The sequence below is a fragment of the Marmota monax genome, unplaced genomic scaffold (genome assembly GCF_021218885.2).
Source record: "Marmota monax isolate L192 unplaced genomic scaffold, Marmota_monax_Labrador192_F-V1.1 WCK01_AAM20220418_F8-fsc00358, whole genome shotgun sequence".
Classification (NCBI taxonomy): Eukaryota; Metazoa; Chordata; class Mammalia; order Rodentia; family Sciuridae; genus Marmota; species Marmota monax.
The window spans coordinates 841,974-852,158 of record NW_026695083.1 but is presented as its reverse complement, the minus strand read 5'-3'; the positions used below and the strand labels follow the sequence as shown (position 1 = coordinate 852,158).

The 10,185-nt window shown below is 38.8% G+C and overlaps 1 pseudogene; it reads right to left on the bottom strand.

Annotated features, from left to right (window-relative positions):
* Window positions 1-2,991: 2,991 nt before the first annotated feature.
* On the bottom strand, window positions 2,992-3,116 carry LOC124081793 (U2 spliceosomal RNA; annotated as a pseudogene).
* Window positions 3,117-10,185: the final 7,069 nt, after the last annotated feature.

Genomic DNA, 10,185 nt, shown 5'->3' with positions numbered 1-10,185 from the left:
CCTAAACCTAACCTGAACCCTAAACCTAACCCTATATTTACCCTCATCCTAACCCTAACTCTAATTCGAGCTGTAACCCTAAACTCAAAACTAAACCAAGCCCTAACACTGAACTTGACCCTAATAATTCCCCTAGTTCTAAACCTGACACTTACCCTATATCTAACCCTTACAATAGACCTAGCCATAAATCTTTCCCTAAAACTATCCATAATTGAAACCCTAGACCTGACATTAGCCCTAGCTATCATTCTAGCCCTAACACTAACACAAACTCTAGCCCTTATCCTAGCCCTAAACATAGCCTTAATTATAACCCTAACCCAAACTCTAGGCCTAAACCTGTCACTAACCCTATCCCTAATGTTAGCCCTAATTTATCCCTATCCCTAACTCTAAAGCTAACCTTAGTCCTAAAACTAACTCTAAATCTCACATTAGACTTTTAACTGGTTCTAACCCTATACCCTACCATAATTCTAACCCTAGCCCTAACCCTAGTCCTAACACTAGCCATATCTTTAGCCCTAGCACTAACCTAAGACAAAACCTTACTCTAAATCTAGCCCTAACCTGAAGACTAAGCCAAACCCTAACACTAGCCCAAACCATAACACTAATCATAAAACTAGCTCTAACCCTAGCCCTAGTCCTAAAACAAAACTGAGCTATAGCTATAACCCTAACCCTTAACATAAACCAACTCTAACCTTAAACCTAGCCCTAACCCTAGCCCTAATATGAGTTGTAAGCCAAACCCTGAACCTGACACTTATCCTAACACTACTAGCTCTAAATAGCACTCTAACTCTAAACCTAACCCTAACTCTAGCCCTAAAACCCTAAAACTAGCCCTAAACATCACCCTAGTACTTACATTATCCCTAAACTTAACCCTATCCCTAACTTAACCCAAAACCTAGCCCTATTCCTAGCTTTAACACTAGCCCCATTCATAACCATAAAGCTAGTGCTAAACCCATCTCTAACTCTATCCATTATCATAACTATAACCATAACCCTAATGCTAACCCTAGGCATGAACCTAAAACTATCCATAATCTTTTTTAATTGGTTGTTCAAAACATTACAAAGCTCTTGTCATATCATACTTCATACATTAGATTCAAGTGGGTTATGAACTCCCATTTTTACCCCAAATACAGATTGCAGAATCACATCGGTTACACATCCACATTTTAAAATAATGCCATATTAGTAACTGTTGTATTCTGCTACCTTTCCTATCCTCTACTATCCCCCCTCCATCCCCTCCCATCTTCTCTCTCTACCCCATCTACTGTAATTCATTTCTCTCCTTGTTTATTTTCCCATTCCCCTCACAACCTCTTATATGTAATTTTGTACAACAATGAGGCTCTCCTTCCAATTCCATGTAATTTCCCTTTTCTCTCCCTTTCCCTCCCACCTCATGTCTCTGTTTAATGTCAGTCTTTTCCTCATGCTCTTCCTCCCTGCTCTGTTCTTAGTTGCTCTCATTATATCAAAGAAGACATTTGGCATTGGTTTTTTAGGGATTGGCTAGCTTCACTTAGCATAATCTGCTCTAATGCCATCCATTTCCCTGCAAATTCCATGATTTTGTCATTTTTTAGTGCTGCGTAGTACTCCATTGTGTATAAATGCCACATTTTTTTATCCATTCCATTTATTGAAGGGCATCTGTGTTGATTCCACAGTCTAGCTATTGTGAATTGTGCTGCTATGAACATCGATGTGGCAGTATCCCTGTAGTATGCTCTTTTAAGGTCTTCAGGGAATAGTCCGAGAAGTGCAATAGCTGGGTCAAATGGTGGTTCCATTCCCAGCTTTCCCAGGAATCTCCATACTGCTTTCCAAATTGGCCACACCAATTTGCAGTCCCACCAGCAATGTACAAGTGTACCCTTTTCCCCACATCCTCACCAGCACTTGTTGTTGTTTGACTTCATAATGGCTGCCAATCTTACTGGAGTGAGATGGTATCTTAGGGTGGTTTTGATTTGCATTTCTCTGACTGCTAGAGATGGTGAGCATTTTTCCATGTACTTGTGGATTGATTGTATGTCCTCCTCTGAGAAGTGTCTGTTCAGGTCCTTGACCCATTTGTTGATTGGGTTATTTGTTATCTTATTGTTTAATTTTTTTGAGTTCTTTGTATGCTCTGGATATTAGGGCTCTATCTGAAGTGTGAGAAGTAAAAATTTGTTCCCAGGATGTAGGCTCCCTATTTACCTCTCTTATTGTTTCTCTCGCTGAGAAAAAACACTTTAGTTTAAGTAAGTCCCATTTGTTGATTCTTGTTATTAACTCTTGTGCTATGGGGGTCCCATTAAGGAATTGGAGCCCGACCCCACAATATGTAGATCGGAGCCAACTTTTTCTTCTATCAGACGCATTGACTCTGATTTGATATCAAGCTCCGTGATCCATTTTGAGTTAACTTTTGTGCATGGCGAGAGGAGGGGATTCAGTTTCATTTTGTTGCATATGGATTTCTAGTTTTCCCAGCACCATTTGTTGAAGATGCTATACTTCCTCCATTGCATACTTTTAGCCCCTTTATCAAATATAAGATAGTTGTAACTTTGTGGATTAGTCTCTGTGTCCTCTGTTCTGTACCATTGGTCCACCCACCTGTTTTGGTACCAGTACCATGCTGTTTTTGTTACTATTGCTCTGTAATATAGTTTGAAATCTGGTATCGCTATACCCTCTGATTCACACTTCCTGCTTAGAGTTGCTTTTGCTATTCTGGGTCTTTTATTTTTCCATATGAATTTCTTTTTTTTTTCCAGTTTTTCTCGTCTTTATTTTAAATTCACGCTGGGCTGATAGTTGGGCTGGGCATAGAATTGTGTGTAGTGTTCCTTCATCAAACTTTAGTTTCTAGTTCAATTTTGAGAAAACTAATGTCATTGACTGCCAGTCCTGTGTATAGGACCTGATTTTCCCCTCCTCTTCCCCTTCCTTCTTTTTCTTTTCTCTGTCAAAAATTTTAAGATCTTCACTAAGTTCCCATTTAATATATTGTCCTCGGAAAGAGGACGTATCAGATATTAAACTGATAAGAACAGATACTACACTTGATCTTAGCCAAAAGGCCGAGAAGCGATTCCATATGAATTTCATGATTGCTTTATCTATTTCTACAAGAAATGCCGTTGGGATTTTGATTGGCATTGCATTAAACCTATAGAGAACTTTGGGTAATATCGCCATTCTGATGATGTTAGTTCTGCCTATCCATGAACAGGGTATATTTTTCCAACTTCTAAGATCTTCTTCTATTTCTCTCTTTAGGGTTCTGTAGTTTTCATTGTATAAATCTTTCACCTCTTTTGTTAGGTTGATTCCCAAGTATTTTATTTTTTTTTTTTGAGGATATTGTGAATGGAGTGTTTTTCCTCATTTCCATTTCAGAAGTTTTGTCGCTGATATACAGAAATGCCTTTGATTTATGCGTGTTGATTTTATATCCTGCCACTTTGCTGAATTCATTTATCAGTTCTAGTAGTTTTTTTGTAGACCCTTTTGGGTCTTCCAGGTATAGAATCATGTCTTCTGCAAATAGTGATAATTTAAGTTCTTCCTTTCCTATTTTTATGCCTTTAATTCCTTTCGTCTGTCTAACTGCTCTGGCCAGTGTTTCGAGAACTATATTGAATAGAAGTGGTGATAGAGGGCATCCCTGTCTTGTTCCAGATTTTAGAGGGAATGCGTTCCATTTTTCTCCATTCAGAATGATGCTAGCCTGAGGCTTAGCATAGATAGCTTTTACAATGTTGAGGTAAGTTCCTGTTATCCCTAGTTTTTCTAATGTTTGGAACATGAAGGGATGCTGTACTTTGTCGAATGCTTTTTCTGCGTCTATCGAGATGATCATATGGTTCTTATCTTTAAGTCTATTGATGTGGTGAATAACATTTATTGATTTCCGTATATTGAACCATCCTTGCATCCCAGGGATGAATCCTACTTGATCATGGTGCACAATTTTTTGATGTGTTTTTGTATCTGATTCGCCAGAATTTTATTGAGGATTTTTGCATCTAGGTTCATTAGAGATATTGGTCTGTAGTTTTCTTTCTTTGAGGTGTCTTTGTCTGATTTTGGAATCAGGGTGATGTTGGCCTCATAGAATGAATTTGGAAGAGCTCCCTCTTTTTCTATTTCCTGAAATAACTTGAAAAGTATTGGTATTAATTCTTTTTTAAAGGTTTTGTAAAACTCCTCTGGATACCCATCCAGTCCTGGGCTTTTCTTGGTTGGTAGTCTTTTGATTGCTTCTTCTATTTCATCCATTGATATAGGTCTGTTCAAATTGTGTGTATCCTCCTGACTCAGTCTGGGCAAATCATATGACTTAAGAAATTTATCAATGTCTTCACTATCTTCTATTTTACTGGAATATAGGTTTCAAAATAATTCCTAATTATCTTCTGTATTTCTGTAGTATCTGTTGTGATGTTGCTTTTTTCATCCCGTATGTTAGTAATTTGAGTTCTCTCTCTTCTTCTCTTCGTTAGCATGGCTAAGGGTCTGTTGATCTTATTTATTTTTTCGAAGAACCAACTTTTAGTTTTGTCAATTTTTTTAATAGTTTCTTTTGTTTCCATTTCGTTGATTTCCGGTCTGATTTTAATTATTTCTTGCCTTCTGCTACATTTGCTGTTGTTTTTCTCCTCCTTTTTAGGGCTTTGAGATGAAGTGTGAGTTCATTTATTTGTTGTTTTTTTCTTTTTTTCAGGAATGACCTCCAGGCAATGAATTTCTCTCTTAAAACTGCTTTCATTGTGTCCCATAGATTCCGATATGTTGTGTCTGTATTTTCATTTATCTCTAAGAATTTTTTGATTTCCTCCTTTATGTCTTCTGTAACCCATTGATCATTCAGTAACATATTGTTCATTTTCCATGTGATGTAGGATTTTTCCTTCCTTCTTTTATCATTGATTTCCAGTTTCAATCCATTATGATCAGATAAAATGCGTGGTATTATCTCCACCCCTTTATATTTACTGAGGGTTGCCCTATGGCATAATATATGGTCTATTTTTGAGAAGGATCCATGTGTGGCTGAGAAAAAAGTATATCCACTTGATGATGGTTGATATATTCTATATATGTCAGTTAAGTCTAGGTCATTGATTGTGATATTGAGTTCTATAGTTTCTTTATTCAACTTTTGTTTGGAGGATCTGTCCAATGGTGAGAGAGGTGTGTTGTAGTCACCCATAATTATTGTGTTGTGGTCTATTTGATTCTTGAACTTGAGGAGAATTTGTTTTATGTACGTTGCAGAACCATTATTTGGTGCATAAATATTGATAATTGTTATGTCTTGTTGGTGAATGGTTCCTTTTAACAGTATATAATGTCCTTCCTTATCCCTTTTGATTAACTTAGTCTTGAAGTCGATTTTAATCGATATGAGGATGGCCACCCCTGCTTGCTTACGAGGACCGTGTGCGTGGTATATTTTTTCCCAACCTTTCACCTTCAGCCTGTGTATGTCTTTTCCAATCAGATGTGTCTCCTGGGGCAGCATATTGTTGGATTTGTTTTTTTTTAATCCATGTTACCAGCCTATGTAGCTTTATTGGAGAATTTAAGCCATTAACATTTAGAGTTACTATTGATATATGGTTCGTACTTCCAGCCATATTTGATTGTTTATCTTTTTTTAAAATTTAGTTTGTTTCTCCATGATTAGCTTTCCCCCTGCCCTCTGTGTTTACTGAAGCACTTCCCACTGATGGTTTTGGTTATTGTTTTTCATTTCTTCCTCGTGTAGTGTTTTGCTCAAGATGCTTTTCAATGCTGGTTTTCTGGCTGCAAATTCTTTTAACTTTTGTTTATCATGAAAGATTTTTATTTCATTGTCGTACCTGAAGCTTAATTTTGCTGGATACAAAATTCTTGGTTGGCATCCATTGTCTTTCAGTGTTTGAAATACGTTGTTCCAGGATCTTCTCGCTTTCAGCGTCTGTGATGAAAAATCCGTTGTTAACCTTATTGGTTTACCCCTGAATGTAATCTGCCTCCTTTCTCTTGTAGCTTTTAATATTTTCTCTTTGTTCTGTATATTGGATATCTTCATAACAATGTGTCTTGGCGTTGGTCTACTGTGATTTTGTATGCTCGGTGTCCTGTATGCATCTACAATTTGTATATCCGTTTCCGTTTTTATTTCTGGAAGTTTTCTATAATTATTTCATTCAGCAGGTTGCTCATTCCCTTGGTTTGAACCTCTATACCTTCCTCTATCCCGATGACTCTTAAGTTTGTTTTTTTTATGTTATCCCATATCTCTTGGATGTTTTTCTCGTGATTTTTTCCCAGCCTTTCTGAGTTGGCTAGACTCTTTTCAAGATGATATATTTTGTCTTCATTATCTGACGTTCTGGCTTCTACTTGCTCCACTCTGTTAGTGATACTCTCATTTGAGTTTTTAATTTGGTTTATAGTTTCCTTCATTTCTAGAATTATTGTTTGATTTTTTATAATCTCTATCTCCTGATAAAGATGCTTAATTTCTTCTTTTATCTGTTTATGTAATTCATTTTCAATGTGTTCTTTCACTGTTTGAATTTGCTGTCTCATGTCCTCTTTAAGATTCCATTCCATCTGTCTAAGGTATTCCTTGAGTTCTTTATTTGACCATTTTTCTGATGCCTCTAGGTCCTCCTGAATATTTAGGCTGTCCTGCATTGTTTGTACTCCTTTTATTCCTTGCTTTTTCATGCTGCTCATGTTACATCTTGTTCTGTTTGACTGCTGAGTTACTGTTTACTCCTATGAATTTATTTGATGCTTGGGAGGAAAGGTATTAGAAGGGAAGGGAAGAAGTCACTAAAGAGAATGAGAGTAAGCAGGTAGAATTCATGGAAGGGTGAATAAGGAAATTGAAAAGGAATGAAAAGACAAAAGAAAAAAAATAGAAAATAAAGAAAGAAAAAAAATTAAAAAAATAATAAAAAAATAAAAATTAAAATTAAAAAAATAAAAAAATTAAAAAATTTAAAGAACAGCAAAAAAAAATGAAAATTAAAAAAAAAAACCCAAATTAAAAAAAAATTATAAATGCAGTCTTAGAGTTTGATTAACTTCTCTTCCAGTAGGTGGAGCTGTGCCCTCTGGGCCAAGCTTCTCCTCTCAATACTTGGGAACCAATCACTGTGCAGCAGCTCCTCCTCCCAGACTGGGTATGTCTCCAATCCTGAGTGCCTAGGTCCTTCTCTTGTGTCTAGTCACTTCCCCACTTTTCCTCAAGCCAGGCCCCACTCACCAGTGATGCTCACCACAATACTTGCTACAAGCCAGGTCTGCTGCTTCCAGGAGCCCTGTTTTCATGAATGACTGGGCACACTCTCCCTGTTTGCCATTCCCTCAGACCCTAAGTTTGTAGAGCTTGGGACTGAGAACCCTCAGTGAATTTTGCTTGCCCTCCAGTAGCCATGCCCCCGGTAGCTGGTGCAAGAGACCTCAGTTGTCAGCACTGGTGGGAGCAGTAGCTGGGAGTTCCGTGCCACGGGTCGTGTGCCACTCCTGATTCCCTCGGTCTGGCTATCACGCTCATGGGAGAGCTGGGAGGGGCCCTTACAGGAGAGCTGGGAGGGGCCCTTAAGGTTTCCCCGCTGTGTGGAGAGGGAAGGCTAGGGGGTTACACACCTGTCGCTGCTGGTTTCAATGAAGTTATCTCCTCTGCCGCATTCTGGTGATGTCAGTTCTCTGCCATGGTGATATCCCATGCAAATGGCTACAGTTCGTTCCCTTTGCCAGGTGACCAATGCAATGGGTGGGTCCTGACTGGCTCTCCCAAGCCCCGTTTCAATCCTGTGGTCACTGCCTATGAAGGCTCGGTTGGCATTGACCTCCATAGGTTCAGAAGGGCCGACCAGTTGTTTCAGCAGGATCGTTTAGTGCTGAGTCACAGCAGTCTGTCTGCGAGAAGCAGGCGAATGGGAGCTTGAATTCAGCTGATCATGGCTCAGTGTGTGTTCTGAGAGGCCCAGACTGTTCACCCCAGATCCACGTCAGCTCAGCATTGCCTAGTGATCCTGAGCAAACAGCATTTAGACGGTTTACGACTCCCTATGCCCACGTAGCTGAAGAGGTCAGACTTGATCTCTCTGTGCCCACCGCCATGTTGGATCCCCACCTATCCCTAATCTTAACCCAATCGATTACCCTGAACCTAATCTTAACCTAAACCTAACCCTATCATTACCTTAACCCTAACACTAACACTAATTCAAGCCCTAACTTTAAACCTTAATCTATCCCAAACCCTAAACCTAATCTTGACCCTAATCCTGAACTTGACCCTAATAAAACCCCTAGCTCTAAATTTGACCATAACCCTAATCCTTAACCTTACACTAGACGTAGCCATAATCCTAACCCTAAAACTATCTTTAACCATAATTCTGGACCTGAAATTAGCCCTAGCCCTAACCCTAACCCTAAAACAAACCCTAGCCCTCATCCTAGCCCTAAACCTAGATTTAATCATAACTCTAACCCTAACCCTAATTCAAATCCTCACCCTACCTCTATACCTAGCTATAATCCCATCTCTTACCCTAAACTTAACCCTAACCCTAACCCTAACACTAGACTTAAGCCAAACAATAAACCTAGTCCTAATCCTAGCACTAATTTAGCCCTATCTCTAACCCTAACACTAACCCTAGCCCTAAGACTCACTTTAACTCTCTCCCTATACGTATCCCTAGTTCTAACCCTATCCCTTACCTTAACCCTATCCTTAACCCTAACCCTTGCCATATCCTTAGTCCCAGCCCTAACCCTAGATCTAGCTCTAACTCCAAATCTAACCCTAACCCTAAGACTAAGCTTAACACTTACTCTAGCCCTAAACCTAACTCTAGGACTAAACCAAAACCAAGCAATAGCCCTAACCATAAACATTAACTTAAATCAAAACCTAACACTAAACCTAGACCTCTCTCTAGCCCTAAATCGAGTTCTAACACTAAATATAAACCTAACACTGACCCTGACTCATATCCTAATACTCAACCTAGCTCTAAATACCATCCTCACTTTAAACCAAATGCTAAGAATAACCCTAACAATAATTCAAGTCCTATTCCAACCCTAAAATAAACTCTGACCTGACTCTTATCCTAACACAAACTCTAGCTATAAATATCACCCTAAACTTAAACCTAACCCTAACACTAAACCTAAGCATAACACTAAAACTAACCTAATTTTAACCCTAGTTCTTACATTAGCCATTGCCCTAATCCTAGCCCTAACCCTAACACAAAAACTAGCCATAATCTGAGCTTTTAACTAGATTTAACCCTAAATCTAACCCTAACCATAGCCCTAACCCTAGCTCTAAAGCAATCCCTTACCCTAAGCAAAACCCTAAATCTAAGGGTAACCCTAGACCTATCCATAATCCTTAGACTAGCCAAAACCCTAACCCTATTAATAGCCCTAACTTTAGCTCTCATTCTAGCTCAAACCCTATCCCAAAAACTAACCCCAACCTTGACCCTTATACTGACCCTACCACTAATCCTAGGTCTAACCCTAACCCTAACTCTAACCCAAAACCTATGGTAATCCTATTCCTAGATCTAACCCTGAAGATAACTCCCAGCCTAGCCTAACCATAGCTCAGAACCTAACACTTACGCTAAACTTAACCATAACTCTAACCCTAGATCTAACCCTCACCCTAATCCTAACTCAAGACCTAATCCTAACCATAACCCTAGCCCTAACCTTAACTCTAACTGTATCCATTATCCTAGACATTAGCTTTACCCTAATGCTAACCCTAGGCCTAACCCTAACCCTATCACTATCCAGAAACCTGTCAATTATCCTAAACCTAACCTGAACCCTAAACATAACCTTCTCATTACCCTAATGCTAACCCTAATGCTAATTCGAGCCCTAACCCTAAACTCAAACCTAAAACAAAGCCCAACACTGACTCTGACATTAATAATTCCCCTACCTCTAAACCTGAATATTACCCAATACCTAACACTTACACTAGACTTAGCCATAAACCTAACCCTAAAACTATCTGTAACCATAACCCTAGTCCTGACTTTAGCCCTAGCCATAATCCTAGCCCTAACCCTAGCACAAATCCTAGTCCTTATCCTAGCCCTAAACATAGCCTTAATTATA